At 46.2% G+C, this 24,950-nt stretch overlaps 1 protein-coding gene and 1 long non-coding RNA gene across 5 annotated transcripts in view; one reads left to right on the top strand and one right to left on the bottom strand.

Annotated features, from left to right (window-relative positions):
• The window catches only part of PDZD2 (PDZ domain containing 2), a 474,581-nt gene that overhangs the window by 53,582 nt on the left and 396,049 nt on the right, over positions 1-24,950 (top strand). The window lies entirely within an intron of this gene.
• Positions 17,684-23,411, bottom strand: LOC131381607 (uncharacterized). The gene is made up of 3 exons (XR_009210460.1): positions 23,375-23,411; positions 18,331-18,467; positions 17,684-18,076 (listed from the first exon to the last, which is right to left on the bottom strand). It is a non-coding gene; the product is annotated as an uncharacterized LOC131381607 (long non-coding RNA).

Genomic DNA, 24,950 nt, shown 5'->3' on the forward strand with positions numbered 1-24,950 from the left:
TGGGAGACTTGGATTCTAGTCCCAGCTCTGCCCTTATGGTCAGAAAACTTTGAGGAAGTTGCTTAAATGCTGAATTTCAGATTCCTCACCTGGAAAATGAGACATGGGAGAACTAACTCCTTCCTGCTTTCCAGGCTCAGGAGGAGCAAAAGGGATTTCATCTGTCAAAGCCCTTTTTGAAATGGATCATCATTAACTGCGTCATAACTGCCCAGGATTGAATATTGTTTTTAAAGAAAATGATAGAATGTACGCCACTCCTAAATAAAATGCTTCGTAATGATGTTAGCATTTAGAATGTCAAGAACAAAACAGTGCTTGTAGGCTGGGTGCGGTGGCTTACGGCTGTAATCCCAGCACTTGGGAGACCGTGGCGGGGGGATCACTTGAGGCCAGGAGTTCCAAGACCAGCCTGGCCAACATGGTGAAACCCTGTCTCTACTAAAAATACAAAAATTAGCCAGGCATGGTGGCCAGTGCCTGTAATCCCACCTACCTGGGAGGCTGAGGTGGCAGAATCATTTGAACCTGGGAGGTGGAGGTTGCAGTAAGCTAAGATTGCATCACTGCACTCTAGCCTGGGCAACAGAGTGAGACTCCATCTCCAAAAAAAAAGAAAACAACAACAATGCTTGTAGAATGTTAAAAGCTGAAAGCAACCACAGGGTTGGCCATCTTCAGCCCTAGGGTGTCTTGGCTTGACATGAGCTCTTTGTGGGTAGTGATTGTATCTCTGCATTTTCTCATGTTTTTGAATCCACACTACGTGGTGCATAGGAGATGCTTCACGAGATGCTGAAGCCTCAGCACCTGTGAGGAAGGATGCCTTGAAGAGGAGATGGGACTGGGCACTCCAGGTATGCACTGCGGCTGCCTCTTTCCCCAGACACACTCTGTCCTTCCAGTCCCTATACAGGCTGGGCCTTGGCCTAGATTGCCTTTACAATAAATGCCTTTTTTTTTTTTTTTTTGCATATGTTACATACTGGGTTTTTTTTTTTTTTTTTTTGTGAAAGCAAGTTTGTTAAGAAAGTAAAGGAATAGGCTGGGCACGGTGGCTCACGCCTGTAATCCCAGCACTTTGTTAGGCCAAGGCGAGTTTATCACCTGAGGTTAGGACTTCGAGACCAGCCTGACCAATATGGTGACACCCCGTCTCTACTAAAAATACAAAAATTAGCCAGGCATGGTGGCGTGTGCCTATAATCTCAGCTACTCAGGAGGCTGAGGCAGGAGAATTGCTTGAACCCAGGAGGCGGAGGTTGCAGTGAGCGGAAATCACACCACTGCACTCCAGCCTGGGTGACAGAGCGAGACTCCATCTCCAAATAAAAAAGAAAAAAAAAAAAGAAAGTAAAGGAATAAAGAACGGCTACTCCATAGGCAGAGCAGCCCATCCTGCTGATTCTTCCAAGTCCACCTTGAATACTGTGTCTTCAGAGAAACATTTTGGTCTGCCCATTCCTGGGTGCGCCCGGCTCAGGGCTGCTGAGGAGATCTAGATTTGGGGGGCTGCCAAAACCTCAGTCATCAAAGTCAATGATATTTTGATGCCACATTTCAAAAAATAAAAATTAATGCCAGAAAATCTAGGTTGAACTGAATATTTACGTTTGAAGTCAAGACAGAATCTGACCTCACACTTGTACAACTCAGTTTCACTCACTTCAGTGTAATCCCAGTCCTGTTCTCAAATCCAGTTTTTATTGAAAATATTGACAGTTTGTTCATTATGCATTTTTGTACTAACTTGGATTTTGTCAAAAGCTGCAATAAAATATGAGTTGTCCTGAAGACTGAGTTTTCTGATGCTCCTGAAATTTTGTGCCCGAGGCCCTTTCAGCTCCCTTCTTGGTGCACACCACCTTAGGGGCTGGCTTATTTGCAGGGCGTCCTTCCGCTGCACCATGAACCCCCAGGCAGGGGCAGCCTGTTTTTATTTGGGTGTAATAAAGATCTGATTGGGTCTCCTTGGTCAGCCTTTGTTCTCACCTGCCTTCTATCTTGAGAGCAGAATGTAGCACTTGCATGGTTCCTACCCAGTTCAACTTCAGAAGCCTTTGGGGAAGGGTGTCTGTTTTTCTGAAGACATCGTGAGGGAGACAGAGCTGCATAACATCTTCAAAATTCTACCTTAGGCATTTTTTGATTCTCTTCCCCAAAGTTCTCCTCTCTTTTTCAGCTGTCTTATCTTTTTTTTACCCTTTTCTATTTCCATAGCCTCTTTAAGACTTCCAGGATTCCAGTGCCCCCCTCAGCTTGTACACCCACTGAGCAAAACAAACGCCCCACCACTATTACTCCTTAAGATTTCTCGAGTATTGGTGGTGATGGGAATAGTGGGAGAAAGGTCCCAGTTAATCATACAGCATGTGGATGGGATGTAACATCTGCACCTAGAGGGGTTCAATCAGTGACGGATGAATGAATGAATGAGTGAGCGAATGAATGAAACAACAAAGTCTGGGTGCAGGAAAGGGGGTTTCACTATGGGAGGAGTTCTTCCACACCTTTTTTTGTTTTGAGAGATAGGGTCTCACTCTGTCCCCCAGGCTGTAGTGCAGTGGTACAATCATAGCTTACTGCAGCCTCAGACTCCTGGCTCAAGCAATTCTCCTGCTTCAGCCTCTTCAGCTGGGACTACAGGCACACACCACCACACTCAGCTAATGGTTTGTTTGTTTGTTTGTTTTGTATAGATGGGGGTAGAGGTCTCACTCTATTGCCAGGCTGATCTTAAACTCCTGGCCTCAAGTGATCCACAAGCCTTGGCCTCCCAAAGTGTTGGGATGACAGGTGTGAGCCACTGTGCCTGGCCCCCTCTCCTTAATTGAGCTGAAAATACCCTTCACAAGAGACTTAAGGGGCTTTGGCAAGTTGCAATGGTTCTCTCCCTTGCTGTCTTTCAAAAAGGATACATTTCCCTAGAAACCTGTCCTTTGGCCACACAGTGAAATCTCTTAGCCTCAACCCCTTTCTCCTCATTACAATTTCCAACTCTAGGCTCTTCTTCCCTACAAACACTGACCAATAGGGACAGCTTTAGTACCTGAATGAGCCTGCATCCTATGTTGGGGAGACAGTCATCGTTCAGTTCACCTCTAAAAGGCTTTAGTGGTTCTGCTTGTTCATCTGAAGGTTCCAGGGTCATTGCAGCCTCCTTGAATCCCAGGCCACAGAGTTCTGAGTTTCCACTGCCAGAGATTTCAGAACAGGATGGGATGTTACAATTTAATTGTGCTCATAGGGGCATAACTCGCCTGGGGGCCAGCCTGCTCTCAGCCTGAGAAAGGCCAGAGAAACTGGTCCTTTATTAAGTATAACATGGGCCTCATAACCTGTTTTCAGACCATAGAAGCATTCACTGTAGAAAGTTTAGAAAATAAGAAAGAATACGGCTGGGCATGGTGGCTCACACCTGTAATCCCAGGACTGTGGGAGGCCAAGGTGGGTGGATCACCTGAGGTCAGGAGTTTGAGACCAGCCTGGCCAACATGGTGAAACCCCATCTCTACTAAAAATACAAAATTTAGCCAGGCATGGTGGCGGGCACCTGTAATTCCAGCTACTCAGAAGGCTGAGGCAGGAGAATCGCTTGAACCCTGGAGGCAGAGGTTGCAGTGAGCTGAGATCGTGCCACTGCACTCCAGCCTGGGTGACAGAGTGAGACTCCATCTCCAAATAAAAAAGAAAAAGAAAAAGGAAATCGGAAAGAACATAAAGAAGATTTAAAAAGCACCTGGAATCTTGCCCCCGGAGATAACCACTTACAAGATTCTGTTGTACAGACCCAGTGCTGAGCACACAGTGGATCCTCCATGAATATTTGTTCCATGGCTAAAACCTGAATTTTATATGGAAAGGGGGCAGGCCTGGAAATTTTTTTTTTTTTTTTTGAGACAGAGTCTCGCTCTATTACCCAGGCTGGGGTGCAGTAGCGCAGTCTCAGCCCACTGCAGCCTCCACCTCCTGGGTTCAAGTGGTCCTCCCACCTCAGCCCCCTAAGTAGCCGGGCTTCCATGCGTGTGCCACCATGCCCAGCTAATTTTTTTGTATTTTTTGTAGAGACATGCCATGTTGCCCACACTGGTCTTGAACTCCTGAACTCAATTGATCTACCCCCCTCGGCCTCCCAAAGTGCTGGGATTACAGGCGTGAGCCACTGCACCTGGCTGAGAAGTCCTTTTTCCTGACCTATTCAATGGGAGACATCTAGCTATACACACAGGTGTCTTTTTGCTCACAATCCCTTCCACATCCTCAGACATGAAAGCCTTCTTCCTGTCTTATTTAGAAAACCCACTGCCTGTTCTAATCCACTACCTCTAATCTCCCGAAGCCCCACACTCTGCATGGGGCGACCAGTCCCCGAGGCAGCTTTGATGCCACACATTTGCATCTGGGAACGCGACTCTGGTTCTCTCTCGCATTCGGAAACCATGGGGATAATGAGCAGATGTGTCTCTAATAACGGGAAGATGTGCAGGCGCCGACACATGAGAATAGTTGCCAGTCCGTAAGTTAATTAGCAAGCTGGGGAGCCCAGATAAATAGAGCTTTCTGTTTCCTTTCCTGGAGTCTAAAATATCTGACCTGGAGATTCCCTCCCTGCTTTCCCCTCCACCTCCAACATCAGGATTTGAGGGGAAACATTGAAATGCCTGATAATCTGTGTGCATGGAACTGGCTTCTAAGCAGCCACATGGCCTATGTTCCTGAGGCGACTGCCGCTTGTAGATACACAGTCAGTTCTCAGTGATTTGCTGGCTATCTCTCCATCCCCAACACCCCCAACCCTGGCTCATTTGTTCTTCATATTTACTTTCTCATGGGCTTCGTGGCAGCATTCTTGGGAGTAGAGAGGGGGGATGAGAGTTATGGAGTTTTATGTGCCAAGCCCTTTGTTAGTGGCATTTTTTTTCTTTGTGTCATATAATCTTTAAGCCATCCCATGGGGGAGGCATCATTGTTTTCCTTTGCTGGGCAGATGGCAAAACTAAGTCTTAGACAAGTTAAACTACTATAGCTATCAAGCGGGGAAAGAGATTTAAAGCTGGGTTTGACATAGCAGGGCTCAAGTTCCCCACCTTAGGCCTTGGACCTGAGAGTTCAACCAGTCCAATTCTCCCTTTATTTTAAAGTCGCCCATACAGTTCCCAAGGACACGCATTGACGATGATGGATCTAAGGGCAGAAGTCAGCCTTCCAGACCTCGGGTTCCACTTTGCCCACTCTGTGGTTCCTTCCCCCTACCCTGCCTTTAAAAAGTCTGCCCTACTGATCTTCTCTCTTTTCTTTGCGAAAATGGTTAAGAATAGGAATGGTTCGTGTTTTCAAGCAGGTTAAACAGTCTCTAGAAGTCAGAGAGATAGCCCGAGATTATCTCAAAATTTCTTCCAGCCAGAAGACCCAGTGTTTCTTTGTAAAACATATAATACTCAGCATCTGAGACTCAGAGTCGAATGAGTGTGTTCCCTGGTTGATAGTGTGTTTACTATCAGTGGCTGTTGCTAACAGTCCTTTGAAACAAGAGACATGTGTTTTTAATAGAATTGCAAGTTTTATGCCTTGTTAAAAATACTGCCATGGCTGCTGGCTGGGGGAATCAGGGAGCTATGAATTCCATCTTCAGTCTGCCGGGGCAGGGGAGAGGGCCTGACTGAGGATGGCCTCCGCCCTCACATTTGCTTTCCTTCCTGTGGCCCTCCCTGTTTGCTCTTGGGAATGACCACTGGTCACCAGCTGGTCTTCTCAGCTCCACTCATACATAGAAGAGCACTGCGCTTCATGCTCTCTGAATGGGAAGAACAAAGCACTTGTTTTTATTTTCAGAGAAGCTTTTGCCTTAATTGTGAAGAGCGGCCATTAGATTTTGTGGAAAGCCTGAATTACAGAGTGCTTTAGGGAACCAACCCAAATGCCCACTGATGATAGACTGGATAAGGAAAATGTGGCACATATACACCATAGAATACTGTGCAGCCATAAAAAAGAATGAGTTCATGCCCTTGGCAGGGTCATGGATGAAGCTGGAAACCATCATTCTCAGCAAACTAACACAGGAACAGAAAACCAAACACCGCATGTTCTCACTCGTAAGTGGGAGTTGAACAATGAGAGCACATGGACAAAGGGAGGGGAACATCACACACCGGGACCTTTGCGGGGGTCAGGGGTAAGGGGAGGGAGAGCATTAGGAGAAATACCTAACGCATGCGGGGCTTAAACCTAGATGACGGGTTGATGGATGCAGCAAACCCATGGCACATGTATGCCGATGTAATAAACCTGCACGTTCTGCACATGTATCCCAGAACTTTAATAAAAAAAAACGAGAAAGAAATGCGTCCCACTGACTTAAGGGAATACTTTCTGCATGCTAGGACCTGGGATAAAAGCCAGACCCCAAGCAGGATAACTGGTCATTCTCACATTGCCCACTGCAGTGCCTGTCCTCAAAGTGATGCCTAGAGGTCCTTATTTGACTTCAGCTTTCAACACAATGTGTGTTCTTTTTTCCTGATTGTAAAAGAAATCACAGTATAAACATAAATTTTTATAAATAATTTTACCCCCATAGATACTGCTCATTTCTTTCCTTTTTCTCTCTCTCTTTCTCTCTTTCTCTCTTTCTCTCTCTCTCTCCTCTCTCTCTCTTTCTTTCTTTTCTTCCCTTCCTTCCCTTCCTTCTTTCCTTCTTTTCTTTCTTTCTTGATCTTGCTCTATCACTCAGGCTGGAGTGCAGTGGCACGATCATAGATCATTGCAGCCTCAACCTTCCAGGCTCAAGCAGTCCTCCCTCCTTAGCCTCCTTGGTAGCTGGGACTACAGGAATGCACTGTCGTGCCCGGCTAATTTTTGTATTTTTGGTAGAGACAGGGTTTCACCATGTTGCCTAGGCTGGTCTCAAACTCTTGGGCTCAAGCGATGTGCCCACCTCAGCCTCCCAAAGTGCCAAGATTACAGGCATGAGCCACTGTGCCGGGCCAATACTGTTCATTTCTAAGACATTTCTTCTAAATCTTTTTTTCCTGTGTGTATGTATACATGTAAATAGAATGTCTATAACACTGGAATCATAGTCTACATTTCATATACTGCCTTTCCCACAACAAACAGCACACTGTGTGTACCTTCTCATTTCAGTAAGGACCCTTCTAAATGTGTTTCTTTAAAATAATAAGTGCCTCCATCCAGTGGATGCGCCACAGTTGACTTAACTAGTGCTCTTTTCCTCAAATATTTTGACTGCAGATTTTTCCTATTATAGAAAATACTGTAATATTCTTGCCCTTTGCTCTGAATTACATGAAATGTTTCTTTTGTTGGAACTATCATTGCCTTTTTCCCCATGCTAAATGATGAATGTGTTCTAGCAATGTAAATCAAATTACCTTTTAAATGCAGAACTCCCCTCACCTAAATTAAGAAAACTGGTATTGTTTGGCAAAGAGGGCCAGATCTTACAAATAAAATAGTGAGAATCAAAGAATGCACATTATTTCAGCTCTTACAGAAACCTGGATTGTATTGTGCAAATTACAAATATTGGCTGGGCACGGTGGCTCACGCTTATAATCCCAACACTTTGGGAGGCCGAGGTGGGCAGGTCATTTGAGGTCGGAAGTTCGAGACCAACCTGGCCAACGTGGTGAAACCCCGTCTTTACTAAAAATACAAAAATTAGCCAGGTGTGGTGGCCTATGCCTGTAGTCCCAGCTACTTGGGAGGCTGAGGCAGGAGAATCAGTGGAACTCAGGAGGCGAAGATTGCAGTGAGCTGAGATTGTGCCACTGCACTCCAGCCTGGGTGACAGAGTGAGACTCCATCTCAAAAAATACATGTACACACACACACACACACACACACACACACACACACACACACACACACTACTGGCTCTGTTCCTCCAGAAGTTTACCGTCTATTCCTAGGGAAGCCTGATACACACACGGGAGAGAATTAGAGAATAATTTATGAGAGACTGGTCATAATTTATGACACCTGGTCAGGGTGTCAACATGCTGGATGAATTTGTACTAAGATAGAAAACGAAGAGAAAATCCTTGCATTTTCTGGTGCCATTAAAGACTCCTAGAAAGAGTCAGAATTTGAGGTTGGTCTTAAATATCTAGGATTTAAAAAGACAGAAAACTACCTTGTATTGAGCTCCTACAATGTGCTTGGTATTTTATATATATCATCTAAATTATTTCTTACAGTAACTCCATCTAATTATTGTTAAAGGCAATTAGACCCTTACGAAAAATATACAGTACCATAAGTTACAGATTTGTATAGTATAATAAGATTGGAAATACTGTCAAATACAATATGACTGAAATAGACACAGGACAATAAATATTTTAGAAATGGAAGAAATCAGGGCAAAGGGAAAGCATGAACAGGAAGAATAGGATAGGAAGAATGTAAACTCTATGAGAGGGGCCAGGCGCAGTAGCTCACGCCTATAATCCCAGCACTTTGGGAGGCTAAGTCAGGTGGATCACCTGAGGTGAGGAGTTCAAGACCACCCTGGCCAACATGGCGAAACTCTATCTCTACTGAAAAATACAAAAATTAACCTGGGCGTGGTGGCGGGTGCCTGTAATCCCAGGTACTCAGGAAGCTGAGGCAGGGAGAACTGCTTGAACCTGGGAGGCGGAGGTTGCAGCGAGCCAAGATTGCACCACTGTACTTCAGCCTGGGCGACAGAGCAAGACTCCATCTCAAAATAACACCACCACCACCAAAAATCCTCTATGAGGGGAAGGATTATTTGCTGGTTTTATTCACTGATGGATCCCATACAACTGGATTAATGGCTGAATGTAGTAGGTGTTCAATAAATATTTGTTGAATGAATGAATGAGGTGGCCAAGATGTTTGCTGTATGGTCCTGTGTACATTGCTAGTGGCCAGATGTAGTTTTGACTCTGAGCTTCCTTGTAGACAAAGCACACGGAGTAATAGGTTCAGCAAAGACCTCAGTTTATGAATAAGGAACAGGTTTAGCAGGCAGTGGGGACAGGTTTTGGCCAGGTTACATCTGGGAGAGATGGGGATCTACTGCAAGGGGCAGGACTGGTATGGGCAGTAGGGGCTGGTGCACAGGGGAGGCAGAAAGGCACGGTTCAGCAGGTAGGCATGTGGTGAGTGGGGAGGAGCCTCTTGACTGGGGCGGGGAGCACGGTGAGCAGCTACCAGAGAGAGCCTGGGCAGAGTTATTTAAAAGCAAAAGCAGGTCGGGCGCAGTGGCTCACTCCTGTAATCCCAGCACTTTGGGAAGCCAAGGCGGGTGGATCACGAGGTCAGGAGATCGAGACCATCCTAGCCAACATGGTGAAACCCCGTCTCTATTAAAAATACAAAAATTAGCTGGGCATGGTGGCGGGCGCCTGTAATCCCAGCTACTAGGGAGGCTGAGGCAGGAGAATCGCTTGAACCTGGGAGGCGGAGGTTGCAGTGAGCTGAGATTGTGCCAGTGCACTCCAGCCTGGCAACAGAGCGAGATTCCATCTCAAAAAAAAAAAAAAAAAGGCAATCCTGTCATTTCCTTCCTAGACCTATAACCTCTGTTTTGAACTCAATTATACCTGCCCCTCTACAAATTCATGTGTTGAAGCTTTAACCCCCTGTGTGACCGTGTTTGGAGGTAGGGCTTTTAAGGAGGTAGTTAAAGTTAAATGAGATCTTAAGGGTGGGGCCCTCATCCAGTAAGACTGGTGTCCTTTAAAAAAACCAAACATCGCATGTTCTCACTCATAGGTGGGAACTGAACAATGAGAGCACTTGGACACAGGAAGGGGGACGTCACTCACCGGGGCCTGTTGTGGGGTGGGGGGAGGGGGGAGGGATAGCATTAGGCGATGTACCTAATGTAAATGACTAGTTAATGGGTGCAGCACACCCACATGGCACATGTATACGTATGTAACAAACCTGCACATTGTGCACATGTACCCTAGAACTTAAAGTATAATAAAAAATAAAACAAAAAAATAAAGAAATAAAAATAAATAAATAAATTAATTAATTAAAATTAAAATAAAAAATAAAAATAAAAATAAAAAAAGACTGGTGTCCTTATAAGAAGAGGTAGAGAAACCAGAGCTTGCTCTCTGTCTGCTCACGCACAGAAGAACGGCACAGCAGGAGGTGACAAGCCAGGAGGAGCGGCCTCACCAGAAGCGAGCCCTGGCAGCACCTTTATCTTGGACTTTTAGCCTTCAGGACTGTGGAGGAAGCAAATTTCTGCAAAAAGTCAGCCAGTCTGTGGTATTTCATTATGGCTAATATGAGTAATACAGTCTGTATAGAAAGATAGAGCCACACCCACGTGGAGACTACTGCAAAAGTGAACTTGGTTTTTTTTTATTCAGGGCCTCACTCTGTTGCCCAGGCTGCAGCGCAGTGATGCAATCATACTTCACTGTAGCCTCAACTCCTTTGTTCAAGCGATCCTCCTGTCTCAGCCTCCTGAGTAGCTGAGACTACAGGCACCCACCACCATGCCCAGGTAATTTTTGTATTATTTTTAGAGACAAGAGTTTCCATATATTGCCCAGGCTGGTTTCAAACTCCTGGCCTCAAGTGATCCTTCCACCCCAGCCTCCCAAAATGCTGGGATTACAGGCATGAGCCACCATGCCCAGCCAGGATGTTCAGTTTTAGAAGAGACTTGAAACAGCCAATTCTGAGATGCTCCTTTTCTGTCCCGAAATATGTGAGAGCTGTCTTATTCCCACCTTGATAGTAACAGCAGCTCCCGGGCCCTCGTTCTCAAGAGATACATAACAATACTAGGTTGGGGGAGGCAGGAAGGGCACACCCATGTAGCTGAACCGATCAAGTCCAGTCTCTTCAATTTTGGTCTGGCATTTTTCACTGTATGTTTTGCAGCCTATTTATCTAAGTCCCTGGCCCTTTGTGGCCCTTCCCTGCCCCACTCTGAGCACATATATGACTCACCCACAATTATAAATTAAAATTGTACATCACGGGAATAGATGGTGGGGGGACAGCAGTGGTCACTGCATACCCCTCATTTACAGCGTCTGGTCCCAACCATAAATGGCCCATGGGAAACCAGTGTCCTAGAAGAGGGGCCACGTGGCAGGAGCCTGGCCATTTGTTTTTCTTTGGCTGTCTTCTGGGCTTAGATTATGCTTATTCTTTCTCAACTGACTTCTATAGCCCCCAGAGCTCTTTCTTTCTTTTTTCACTTTGCATCCACTGAAGATCTTCCAAAAGTCTCAAAGTTATTTCAAGGAGAAATTGATGCCTCTGTTTTGTCCTAAGAGGAAATGCTATTTCTGAAAATCATGATTTATTTGTAAAGTTGGGCCACCATGTACATTATGCACTGACCAATTCAGGGAAGTAAAATTCACCCAGTCTACATCATGAATGGAGCCCTCTAGAACTGTGCAACACGATGGTCTGAGACTAGACTTTCACATGGTATTGGGCCAAAGTCAATTTGGGGTCATCTTCAGCTCAGGACTAACTGTGTGCGTCTTTGATAACCAATTAAGGGAAGCCCAGTATGTTGTCTTTTCTTTGCAGCTTGGATCTTGATGGCCTGGGTAGTCCTCAGCAACTGTTTTTTGTTTTTTTTTTTTTTAGACGGGAGTCTCACTCTGTTGCCCAGGCTGGAGTGCAATGGCGTGGTCTCGGCTCACTGCAACCTCCGCCTCCCAGGTTCAAGTGATTCTCCTGCCTCAGCCTCCCGAGTAGCTGGGATTACAGGCATGCACCACCATGCCTGGCTAATTTTTGTATTTTTAGTAGAGACGGGGTTTCACCATGTTGGCCAGGCTGGTTTTGAACTGCTGTCCTCGTGATCCGCCCACCTCAGCCTCCCAAAGTGCTGGGATTACAGGTGTAAGCCACCACGCCTGGCCTTCCGCAATTATTTTTAAAGATTATAATAATAAGGCCAGTTGCTGTGGCTTAGTACTTTGGGAGGCTGAGGCGGGAGGATTGCTTGAGCTCAGGAGTTCAAGACCAGCCTGGGCAACAAAATGAGACCCCCATCTCTACAGAAAAGCAAAAAATCAGCTGGGCATGGTGGTGCACGCCTGTGATCCCGGCTACATGGAGGCTGAGGCAGGAGGACAGTTTGAGCCCAGGAGGTCAAGGCTGCAGCGAGCCTTATGGCACTGCACTCCAGCCTGGGTGACAGACTAAGACCCTGTCTCAGGAAAAAAAAAAAAGCGAGAGAAAAGGTGAGAGCTGGGGTTTGTCCTGGGCCAATTTTTTCTTCAGCACAACTTAAATGATAGGGAAATGTGGGTTCAGAAGAAGCACCTCCCCCCACAACTCTAGGGCTTTGCCTTTACCAAGCTTCCTTCAGTATCTTTTCCAAGGCCATAAAGTCATGTCGGCTGGGTGCGGTGGCCCACGCCTGTAATCCCAGCACTTTGGGAGGCCAAGGCTGGTGTATCACCTGAGGCCAGGAGTTCGAGACCAACCTGGCCAACATGGTGAAACCCTGTCTCTACTAAAAATATAAACATTAGCCTGACATGGTGGCACACACCTGTAATCCCAGCTATTCGGGAGGTTGAGGCAGGAAAATCGCTTGAACCGGGGAGGCAGAAGTTGCAGTGAGCCAAGATCACGCCACTACACTTTAGCCTGGGCAACAGAGTGAGACTCCATCTCAAAAAAAAAGAAAGTCACATCAACACATTTCTCTAAAAACTGGTTGAAAAGGAGCCACTTTTGGAGTGTGCACAGCAGAGCAGCTGCTCGCCCCTAACTCTGTTCCTATGTTGGGGAGGAGATTTGGGGCTAAATGTTGAAAAGTGAAGAACCTGTGAAGGAAGTGGCTTAGAGGTAAAAGGGAATTCGAAGAAAAATAACTGGTCCACGAAATTTGGTTTGAAAAATGCATGTAAAGAGCATGAACTACTTGAACTTCCTTTTTGGTTGCTGGACTGTATTTCTGTGATCCCAGTAGACTCTGAGACTGTCACATGGGTGACAGTTTTGCGTATTTGACATGAATTACACTAGTGAATGATGTGGAGGTAAGTGTAAGTAAATTAGTACAGGTTTGTGGTATTAAATAAAGTTTCGATAAATCAGCGTCATTATTAGCGCAAAATCCATGCAGAACGTGGATTTTGGAGTTGGCTGAACTTCTATCCAAATTCCGGCTCTGTAGCTTACTGGTCACCTTGAGCTTGTTTCTGGCTTCTTTGACCCCTAGTTTCCCCAGCCATAAAGAATACAGATATGGGCCGGGCGCGGTGGCTCAAGCCTGTAATCCCAGCACTTTGGGAGGCCAAGGCGGGCGGATCATGAGGTCAGGAGATGGAGACCACCCTGGCTAACACGGTGAAACCCCGTCTCTACTAAAAATACAAAAAATTAGCCGGGTGTGTTGGCGGGCGCCTGTAGTCCCAGCTACTCGGGAGGCTGAGGCAGGAGAATGGCGTGAACCTGGGAGGCGGAGCTTGCAGTAAGCTGAGATCGCGCCACTGCACTCCAGCCTGGGGGACAGAGCGAGACTCCGTCTCAAAAAAAAAAAAAAAGACTACAGATATGGCCAGGCATGGTAGCTTATGCCTGTAATCTCAGTACTTTCGGAGGCCGAGGCGGGCGGATCACCTCAGGTTAGGAGTTCGAGACCAGCCTGGCCAACATGGTGAAACCCCGTCTCTACTAAAAATACAAAATTACTTGGATATGGTGGCGCATGCCTGTAATCCCAGCTACTCAGAGGCTGAGGCAGGAGAATCGCTTGAACCTATGAGGTGGAGGTTGCAGTGAGCCGGGATCGCGCCATTGCACTCCAGCCTGGGCGACAAGAGCAAAACTCCGTCTTGAAAAAAAAAAAAAAAAAGAGTAGAGATATGAGAGGCTACCTCATTAGGTTGTTATGGGAATTAAAGGAGATAACCTATTTGCAAAGCACCTAGTACAGTGTCTGGCAGGGAGGAAGGCTTCATTTAAAATAAAAAGTACATGTTGTAAAAAGAAAAAAGACACACACAAAAAAGTACATGTTGCAACAATTTCCATTCATGCCTTGTGATAGTAACTGTTGTTTGAGGAGCTCTTCCCAGCTGCCGAGTCTCTCTGGGATGCCTCCAAGCCTTAGCATTCAAGCCGGGGCCAGAGCAGCTAAAGGCATTTCTAGACACCAGGGTCCATGCCAGATGTTCATCATGGATGGATATTGGTCAAGGGATCTGGACTGCCCTTTTTCCTAAAACAAAACCAGCAAGGCTCATTCCTTATGGCTTTGCACCAGAATTTGCAGTCCAACTTAATTAAAGGGTAGAGGGTCCATGTGCACACTACTAAACCAGAACATGTACTGTGCCCCGAGCTACTGTGTGTATGTGTGTCAGGGGATGGGAAGGAAAGTTAAAAACAGAGGAGAGGGTCTCTTTGCTCTTGCCTAGGGTGAGCTTTTCAGTGAACTCCTGCATAAAGACCCCAAAGCATAAGCAAGTCTATGCTTGACTGCACATGTGGCTTAAGCCAAGGGGACTTTAAAGGACACGCACAAGCTGGAGCGTGTGCAAAAGAAGCATTTCCCTGGAGCTGTCAGTGCAGAGAGGTGGAGGGAGGTAGCAGTCACTCCTGAACTGTGACTCAGGGTGGGTGTTTGCTGCAGTCTCCACCCACTTCCTCTGTGACCCTGAACTAGCCATGCCTCATCGACAAGCCTCAGTGTCCTCATCTATAAGATGAGCCAGATGGAACCTGTGAACTGTAGGGCCACAGCGAACTTCAGCAGGACAAGCCCCTCCCCGATCCACTATTGCCTGTGGCTGGAGCAGGGTGAGGGTTGTCTGCAGCAGGCCTGCAGGCTTGTCTTTGTGAATCTGAACCAGTCACTGGCTGCCTCTCTCAAAGGCACCAGCCTCAGAAGGAGGGGGAGTTTGCCCTTTGTATTCCTTAAAAATAGAATAACAAATAGACAACACTTGGAACCTTTGAGTCTGGAAGTCAGTAATTAACTTGAGTTCTTGAGAAATTGTACATGTCAGCTTAAAGGAGGGAAATTGGTGGTGAGCTGAGGCCCAGGCTGTGGGTGATCAGAAGTGTGGCGTCTCGGTCCAGGATGCAGGTCCCTGACTTGTGTTGGACATGGTAAGGCCAGGGCAATTGCAGGGATCAGGGTAAGAACCCAGAGCCCTGAGGAGCACTTGTAGTTGCTGTGGAGTGGGTCCCGTGACAGATCATCCTGGTTATCTATTGCTGCAGTACAACCCACTCCAAACTCAGCGGCTTAAGAGAACAGTTATTTTATTGCTTATGATTATTTGGGCCAGGAATTGGGAGAATTTGGTGGGGCAGTTCCCTGCCTCACACAGCATTGACTCGGGTTCCTTGCTGGGATTCAGCTCACGTCTGGGCTGGTCCAGAAGTCCTAGGAATGTTTTGCTGTTCGGTCAGAGACCTTGGCAATGAAGAGCTGGACGACTGGGTTCAGCTGGGGCACTGGGATGGCTGGGCCTGCCTCTCTCTCTCTCTCTCTCTCTCTCTCTTTCTCCCTATAGTCACAGGGCCTCTCCTTTTCCATCCAGTCTCTCCAGGTGGTCTCTTGAGTGGGGTCACTAGATTTCTTACATGGCAGCTTATGGCTCCCCAGAGAGAGTAAGCAAAGCTGCTAATTCTTCTAAAGGTTAGGACCCACATGGCTCGGTGCATTTTTGCCATATTCCATTGGCCGAGCAGTCACAGAGCAGCTCGGATTGAAAGGAGTGGAGGAATACACTTTACCTCTCAATAGGGAATTGACATGTGTGCACAGAAAAGCGCAGGAATTGAAGGCAGCTGTCTTCGGGGGTAAAGCTTGAAAAGGATTTGGAGCCTGGGGTCGTGTTAAGGGCAATGGAGGGTAATGACGCCAGAAGGTCTTTGCATGTGCAAGGGTGTCAGCCTAACTGTGCGAGAAGATCAAAACTCCTGACTGCAGGAGTGAGATGTACCCAACATGAGCCTTCTTTGTTCCTTGCATCCCATAGTAAATAATTCTGACCCGGTGATCTGCTAACTCTGACTATGGCTGCCTGGACCACAGCGTTGAGAAGGATTCTGAGACCACGTCAAGCTTCAGTGCCATGATGCATTGGTCATGTTTCTCTTGGGTATGGAATTGAGGAGTGGCCTTGTGTCATTTAGATTTATTCCATACCTGGGTCTGACCATGCTCTGGTCTCACCAGAAGGGAGACAGGTATATTCATTGGCCTCAACATTTGCCATGTGTTTTCCCAAATGCCCCGTTTGCAGGGCTGGCTTCCTTCTTAGTGACTGCCTGCAGCCTGCCTGGCCTTCGAGGTGTGCCTCCTTCTCCACGCTCTGCTGGACGACCCTAGCTTCTGGATTTCTATAACCTTGGGCTAAGTGATTTTCCACCATGAGATACTACCATGCATTGTTAATTATCTTTTCATCTGCATACTAATTATTCCCCATTAGGCTGCTTGATCATTGAAATCAAGAATACATCTTGGTATCTGCTATGGTTTGGATATTTGAGCCCTGCAAATCTCATGTTGAAATTTGATCCCTAATGTTGGGCCTAACTGGAGGTGTTGGGGTCATGGAGGTACATCCATCATGAATGGCTTGGTGCTGTCCTTGTGGTAATGAGTGAGTTCTTCCTCTATTAGTTCCTGTGGGAGCTGATTGTTAAAAAGAGCCTGGCACCTCCCTCCCCTCCTAAGTAGCTGGGACTACAGGCGTGTGCCACCACACACAGCTAATTTTGTATTTTTAATAGAGACAGGGTTTCACCATGTTGGCTAGGCTGGTCTCGAACACCTGACCTCAGGTGATCCGCCTGCCTTGGCCTCCCAAAGCGCTGGGATTACAGATGTGAGCCACCACGCATGGCCACTCCACTTTCCATTTTACCATGAGCAGAAGCATCTTGAGATGCTCACCAGATGCAGGTGCCAGCACCATGCTTCTTGTACAGCCTTCAGAAACATGGGCCAAATAAACCTCTTTTCTTTATAAATCATCCAGCCTCAGGTATTCCTTTATAGCGACACAAATGGGCTAAGATGGTATCCATCCTTCTGATACTCAGTAAGTACACTGGCATTTCTCTTTAATGGCAGTGACTAAAGACAAGCATCAGGAGAAGATTTGAACCTATTGAATCTGTCTTTCCCTGCAAACAGGCATCAGTGATGGAAATAGGTTTGTAGCCACCAGGTTGGCTCAGTAAGTTTTGCCAGGAAAGTTTGCCTGGATTGGACATAAGGGTGGCCAGCTAAGGCTGAAGCAGAACTGTAGGTCAGGTACCCCTAGAGGCTGGTTCCGATTGAGGTTGTCAGGCAACCAGGGCTGATGCATGAGTGATTCCTAATGCTGTATCTGTGGGTTCTGCTTGTGTCTCGGCTTCCGCAGTCCTTGTTGTTTGAATGATCATGTTAGATGCTTCCATCAATATTCTGGTAGATGGATGGGGGATGTTTAAAGACTCCAGAGAGGGAAATAGTGTCACTGAGGAGGTAGGAGAAACTTTGGAGGTGTTATGGGAATGGGAACAGGTGATCAAGCGTCCCTATTATGCAACCTCATACCGTCCGAGGAAAGGTTTTGTTTCTTTTTGCTGCTGGAGAGCTAATGTTTATCTGGTGCTTATAATCCCATATCTGCAACTCAAAACTGAGAAAGTGGATTTGGCAGAATTCCTTTGAGTCATGTACTGCTCTATTTGAGTTCATCTGTTTGGGCATATAAAGTCCCTAGAGACAAATGTGAAGAAACAGACACATAATTTATGTTACTTTATTTCTAAGAAATAAAATGCCTGGGGCCAGGTGCAGTTGCTCACGCCTATAATCCCAGTACTTTGGGAGGCTGAGACGGGCAGATCACGATGTCAGGAGATTGAGACCATCTTGGCTAACACGGTGAAACCCTGTCTCTACTAAAAATAGAAAAAAATTATCCGGGCGTGGTGGTGGGCACCTGTAGTCCCAGCTACTCGGGAGGCTGAGGCAGGAGAATGGAGTGAACCCGTGAGGCGGAGCTTGCTGTGAGCCGAGATCTTGCCACTGCACTCTGGCCTGGGCAACAGAGCGAGACTCTGTCTATAAAAAAAAAAAGAAAAAGAAAAAAGAAATAAAATGCCTGGTTCTATGGAACCTGGGTTGGTCCATGGGTTGATAGGGCAAGATGGGAAAAGTCAACATCTTAATTTTGGGCAGGACTCTTAGATATCTGATTTCTGTCTGTTCCTCTCCGGTCTCTGGTAGAGAGGGCTTTATAGAGAAAGTTTCTTGAAGAAACTAATTCAAGATTAGATTGGTTCTTCCCTGGAGACAAACACACCTGGCTGACATACCTGGGAAGGTTCATAGGTTTTTGGATGTCCCGTGGGAAAGTCATGCTTCTTTCTGGTCCAGCAATTCTATGGGTCATCCAGCATCCCCACTGAGTTTCCTTGTGCACATCCAGGAAGCAAATAAATCAGGATCTGTTCTGTGATCATTAAGATACAGAGGCAGTTAATGTTATTTATGACATACTAGAGGCTGGATGACATCTTAAACTAAATTCAGAATCATCAAAGGAAGACAAAATTATATGTGGCTCAGCCACAATGTCAAATAAATTAATTTTATTGACTTTTTGGTAGCTGGTCACCTAAAAGTTGTTCACTAGAAAAGCCACTTAGTCACAGACTCCATTTTACCGATTGCTAAGTACAACAGCAGTAACAAGTATAATTTGTTGAGTGTTCAAGTATAATTTGTTGATACCAGCCACTGTGCCACATGCTTTGTGTACCCACGATCTCATTTCATCACTCTGGACTAATGGGAGCTTCTGATGCCACCATTAAGAAATAAATACCATAAAAGAGCTGATTCCTTCATCTCTTTGTTGGTTTACATGGCTTTTGTGAAGTCATTCCTGAAAAGGTTGATTCTTGACTTTGATATAGCAAACGTTGACTGAATCTTCCTGCATTCTCTTAGCCCGTGCAAAGCTCTACAGGGCATATGGAGAAGGCCCCTCTTCTGCTATTTCTTTGCTCTTCATTCTTGCCCCAAATCCATGATCTCACACTAGATTAGGGACTGCCTATATATGAATTTGGCCCATCTTCTCCCAAAACTAGCTTTCTCTCTCACTTCCATTCAATTTCAACATAATGACAGATAGAACCAACGCCTCTTTTCTCTCTTTTGAAGAGGATGTACTTTGCACTGCTTGGAAGGAATGAGTTGTTAATTTACAGTTACTGAATGCTTATTCACATTCAGCCATCTGTTTTAAAATGTACCCGGGATTTGTTTTAATCAGGTATGGTAAGAGACACAGACATGGAAATGGCTGTCATGAAGGAAGAAGCTTATACTCACAGATCCTTAGAAATAGAGGCCCAGAACGCCACACGGGGCCACACCTGGACACACTGGGTCAGGAGGCAGAAGGAAGTTGAGGGGAAAGTGTGGGGAAATGTCTTTTTTGTGGTTTTTGAGGCAAGGAATGGGCAAGGCAGGGTAAGCAGGTTCAGAATTGGCAAGTTTGTTGTAGGCCAGGCGCGGTGGCTCACACCTGTAATGCCAGCACTTTGGGAGGCCAAGGTAGGCGGATCACTTGAGGTCAGGAGTTCGAGACCAGCCTGGCCAATATGGTGAAACTCTGTCTCTACTAAAAATACAAAAATTAGCCGGGCGTGATGGTGGGCACCTGTAGTCCCAGCTACTGGGGAAGCTGAGGCAGGACAGTTGCTTGAATCCAGGAGGTAGAGGTTGCAGTCAGCTGAGATTGTGCCCCTGCACTCCAGGCTGGGTGACAGAGTAAAACTCAGTCTCGGAAAAATATAAAAAATAGAATTGGCAAGTTTGAATAATTTTAGTGGCCTTTGGAGTGCAGGGGCTGTCCCTAGTGGTTTGATACCTGGCCCTGGATGATTAGGGCAGGGGGCCCTGTGTGAGAGTTCAAAGAGGTCGTAGGGGTGGGGTGGCAGTGAGAGGGGATAGGAAGGCCTCTTGATTGATAGGTTAACATATGAAAGGTGTACTGAAGGTAAGTGGTTTGTTATCTCTAAGAATTGGCTAGCTCTAGAAGAGGAAGTCTCTCCCCAGTCAACAAGGCCCCAGACGCCAAAACATTAAGAATACAGAAAATAAGAAAAAAGAGTCAATAGATCATCCTTTAAAATATTTATCCAAGAGACAGCGTGTATTGAGTGCCGGTTGTGTCTGGCCTTTGCGAGTCTAGACCCAGTGTGGTATTGGAGCTAGTCCTGGGCATGTGGGAGGCCCTCAGTTAATGTTTGTTACATAAGTGCTGAATGAATGCTTCAAACTTGTGACTGGAATATACAGATGTGCCTAAATCGCTGTCTCTGCCCTCAAGGAGAATGCAGTCTAGCCTGGGAAAGAGACGCATACATACATTTATTATAACATGATCACTGCCATATTAAAAGCCACAGTCATGTCCAAACCTACTTCTCCTAGGGTCTTTGCTACCAGAGAATGGTGCCAGTAGCTTACCTGGCCACTTAAGCCAGAACTTGAGTGATTTTAGCTCCTCGCTTGTCCCTGCTTCCGTCCCCCTTAACCTCCCGAGCCTTCAAGTTTGGTGCATTCTACCTTCTGAAGCTGTCCCTGAATTTGTCCCTTCTCCATCTCCACTGACAGTAATGAGAGATGCCATGTGGCTGCCCTCCACCAGCCCCTCCTAGAGGCCTGGTTAGAGTGGGACATCCCCATTCCTGTTGTCCTCTGTGCCACGCAGAGCCTGAGCACTAACTCAGAGCAGCTGTCACCAGCTGCTGGTGGGCATCTGGGAGGGGACAGTGCGGGAGGGAAGGCAGGAGCCCTTCTGGGGGCTTTGCCACCCAGGGAGTCCTGCTTCGGATGCTCTGTCGTCCCCGGAAACCACTGTCTCTGGAAGGAGCCTGGAGCCAGCACAAGTCCCAGGGACAAATTTGTGGTAGACAGTTTGGCTCGGCCCCTCCCAGCTCCTCTTTGCCTCTCTTCCTCGCCTCTCCTTCTCCTAATTTCCCTTGGGGCCTTCTGAAGGGGTCTGGTTTGACAGTCCTGTCAGCTCCTCCCTATAACTCGTTCTTGCATTAATGGAATTTAAAGGTCACTCTTTTCACTGGTTTTGGTGCTGTAAAAGAGCAGAGGAAGGAAGGTGAGATGCTAAGGAGGGCAGGATGCATGTGTCAAGGAGTGACTTCCCAGTGGGGAAGGTGAGTTGGGAATCTGCTGATTTATGGAGGACAACCCTGTGTTTCCCAGTGCAAGGCTGTAATTTGGTCTTCTACCTTCCCAGCCCAGGGTGTGGAGAATAAACTGAGGCAAGAGACAGAGGGCCTGGGGGAAGAAGGTTTGGTAGCCAGAAGCTCCAGTCCAGGTTCCATGGTCTGAGTCTGCAGGCTCCAATTTGAGGCTGGGAGGCCTGAAAGAAAGGCATCTTAGTCTGCCTGGGCTGCCATAACAAAGTACCACAGGCCATGTGGCTGAACAACAGACATTTATTATCGCACAGTTCTGGAGGTTGGAAGTCCAAGATCAAGGTGTTGGCAGGTTTGGTTTCTTCTGAGGCCTCTCTCGTCTTGCAGATGGCCACCTTCTTGCTGTGTCCTCTTCTGTGCTTTTGCATCCCTGGTGTCTCTCTGTGTCCTAATCTCCTCTTCTTATAAAGCCACTAGTCAGGTTGGATTAGGACCCACTCTAACAGCCTCATTTTCTTTTTTTTTTTTTTTTTTTTGAGATGGAGTCTTGCTCTGTCTCCAGGCTGGAGTGCAGTGGCGCGATCTCAGCTCACTGCAACCTCCACCTCCTGGGTTCAAGTGATTCTCCTTCCTCAGCCTCCCGAGTAGCTGGAATTACAGGCGCAAGCCACCACACCTGGCTAATTTTTTGTATTTTAGAAGAGACGGGGTTTCACCATGTTGGCCAGGATGGTCTCCATCTCCTGACCTTGTGATCCATCCGCCTCGGCCTCCCAAAGTGCTGGGATTACAGGTGTGAGCCACAGCGCCCTGCCTAACAGCCTCATTTTAACTCAGTGATCTCTTTAAAGACACTATTTCTAAATACAGTCACATTCTGAGGTACTAGAAGTTAGTTTCAATATATGAATTTGTGGCAGGGGTCACAATTCAGCTTGTAACAAAAGGGTAGCACGGTGTTAGGAAGGCCTTTGAATTGCGTTCTCACAAATATTCAGGTGGCCAATAATTTGTGAGTCAATGGTGTCTATTCAATAAAATGTTGAGTCATTGGATTCCACTATATGATCTAGGAGCAACTTTACTAGTGGAAAATAGGATGCTGTGTGAAGTGTGCAATCTATTAAGTAAAATTCCAGCAAACAGAATGGGCACAGAAAAGGGGAAAACTGTTGAACTAAGCAGACTAGAGGTTTTGAGTTTTTGCTGTAATACTTGCTTACTTGCACAATTATTTTTTCATCCACTGCACTTGCCGACAAAACAGTAGCAGGTGCCAGAGTTTTAAAGTTTCTGAGTGACAACTTGAAACTGACAAAACTCCTTGTACTAAATAAATTATTTCTATATATTTGGAAAAACTCACTATTATTCAGTTTTAGCAATAGAAACATCACTAGTATTCCAAAGGAACATAGTTGGAGAATCATTAAGGGAAGCAAAATCCCTGTGTTTTCTCTAATTAGAAGATTTAGGGAACACAGGGCCGGGCGCGGTGGCTCACGCTTGTAATCTCAGCACTTTGGGAGGCCGAGGCGGGCGGATCACGAAGTCAGGAGATCGAGACCACGGTGAAACCCCGTCTCTACTAAAAATACAAAAAATTAGCCGGGCGTGGTGGCGGGCGCCTGTAGTCCCAGCTACTCGGAGAGGCTGAGGCAGGAGAATGGCGTGAACCCGGGAGGCGGAGCTTGCAGTGAGCCGAGATCGCGCCACTGCACTCCAGCCTGGGCGACAGAGCGAGACTCCGTCTCAAAAAAAAAAGAAGATTTAGGGAACAAATAGTACTTTTCAATGATTACTGAAAGAAAGAGGCCTTGAGAAGCTAATCATTTACAGTCTAGCTTCTCCATCCATTTTTTTTCATTTAGTCATTTAATCAACAATAATTGAATGAGTGCCTTGAATATGCATAACAAATTTTGCTAGACACTAGTGATACAGAAGTAAATGAAACTCGATCTCTGCCTTGAGGACCTCAGTTACCAGGTAAGAATTTTAGTTGCAAAACACAGAATCAACTCTAGCTGGTTTAAGCAAAGAGATTATTTATTAAAGCAGCTCCAGCAGAGGCAGAATTGGCCTGGAAGCAAAGCAGCCAGTCCAGGCAATGCACTGCCCCAGTGGAGATCTTTCACTCATATCAGTGCCCTGGCACCAATGCTGGATGCTGAGTACAAGACACTACCTTAACCTCCTCAGCTGTTGTCTCCTGAAGTTGGGTGTCCGCAAGTGCCTTTGCCAAAATGGCTTCCAGAAGACAGTTGCTTCTTCACCTCTCTCTCTTCTGATTGGCAGAGCCCAGATCACATGTCTACATCTCAGCTGCAGGGGCAGCTGGGAAAGCAAGTTTCTGACATCTGCCTTAAAGAAGTGCAGAATCAGAAGAAGGGAACTTCTGCAAATAGAATGTGGAAAGGCAATGGGTAGCCAAAAAGCATAGCAGGTATCCATTCTAAGCTCCCAGTCTAATGGAATAAACATACATACATTCAGAAACATCACAACATAGTGAAAAAATGCTATACTCGAGGTATGCTTATGGCATGATGATATAGGGAAACTTCCCCTTTGCCTCTGAAGGTTCACTGCAAATCAGCTGACAAAGGGCAGATTAATAGGAGAAAAAGAATACAAATTTATTTCACCATAGTTTTATGTGACACAGGAGCCTTCAGAATGAAGACCCAAAGATACAGGGGAAAGTGTCCATTTTCATGCTTAGGTTTAACAAAGTTTGGACTGCCATGTAGAAATATGATTGGACAAAAAGTGTATGATCTAGCGTGAATTGACTGAGTGGGGAAACTTAGCAAGTCCTATCTGTGTAGCTTCTACTTGGCCTCTCTGTGCAGTGTTCTTTCCTCCTGGGGGTGGGGCAGGACCCTCTCTGGGATGGGAGTCTTATGACCTACAATCAAACAAGATAGGTCAGATAGTTTCTTTATGGACAGTTTTTACACAAAGGTTGGGGAGAAGGTGGGAGTTAGGGTAATATTTTTAGGTTTTATGACTGACTTTGGAGAATAGGGGTTCTGGTTTCTATGAACCGCCTTGGGGAAAAAGCTGGTGGGGAGAACGAGGGAGTCAGAGATAAGAGGGCAGGAGGAGGTTGGAGAGATCTGCTTCCGATGCCTTCATTTTGGGTTATTTTCTGAGCCCCAACAGTGAAGACCAGTAAGGGAGTTGTTAACAGACTGGCGTGGTCAGGGAAGGCTTCCTGGAGGAGGTGATGGATGACTGAGCACATCCTGATGGGTGAACCAAGAGAGGAGCAGCTTAGAGTTAAATGAGAACAAGGACCCTCACTGTCTGACTTTAAGGTGCCTCCACAGTGAGTATGCCAGATCAGAAAAATGGAAACTGATGAAGCCAGAAGAAAAGACAGATTGGAATCTGAATGCATTCGTAGAGAAGCCATGTGAGAACTGCCTGGAAAGTGCTCAGGCCCTCCCCTCATAGGGCTGTCCACATAGTTGGCTTTGCTTGTGTCCTTCTCCCTCCCAACTCTGTTTTCTTCAGATGTCCTAACAGGTTAGGGCTTCCAGTTGGAAATATACAGTGCCTTTTCAGAGGGGCTTTTTAGAAATGCAAAGCCTGACTCCAAATAACTGCCTCTTTTTTTTTTTTTTTAGAAAAATATTAGGAAACTAATAAGGAAAGGAAAGGATAAAGTGAAATGTACAAGTCACGCCGTAACTAGCATGTATATATTTATGGGCTATCTTTAAAAAAGAAAACAACCTCAAAGGCAATTAAATTAT

The sequence above is a fragment of the Hylobates moloch genome, unplaced genomic scaffold (assembly GCF_009828535.3).
Source record: "Hylobates moloch isolate HMO894 unplaced genomic scaffold, HMol_V3 SCAFFOLD_17, whole genome shotgun sequence".
Classification (NCBI taxonomy): Eukaryota; Metazoa; Chordata; class Mammalia; order Primates; family Hylobatidae; genus Hylobates; species Hylobates moloch.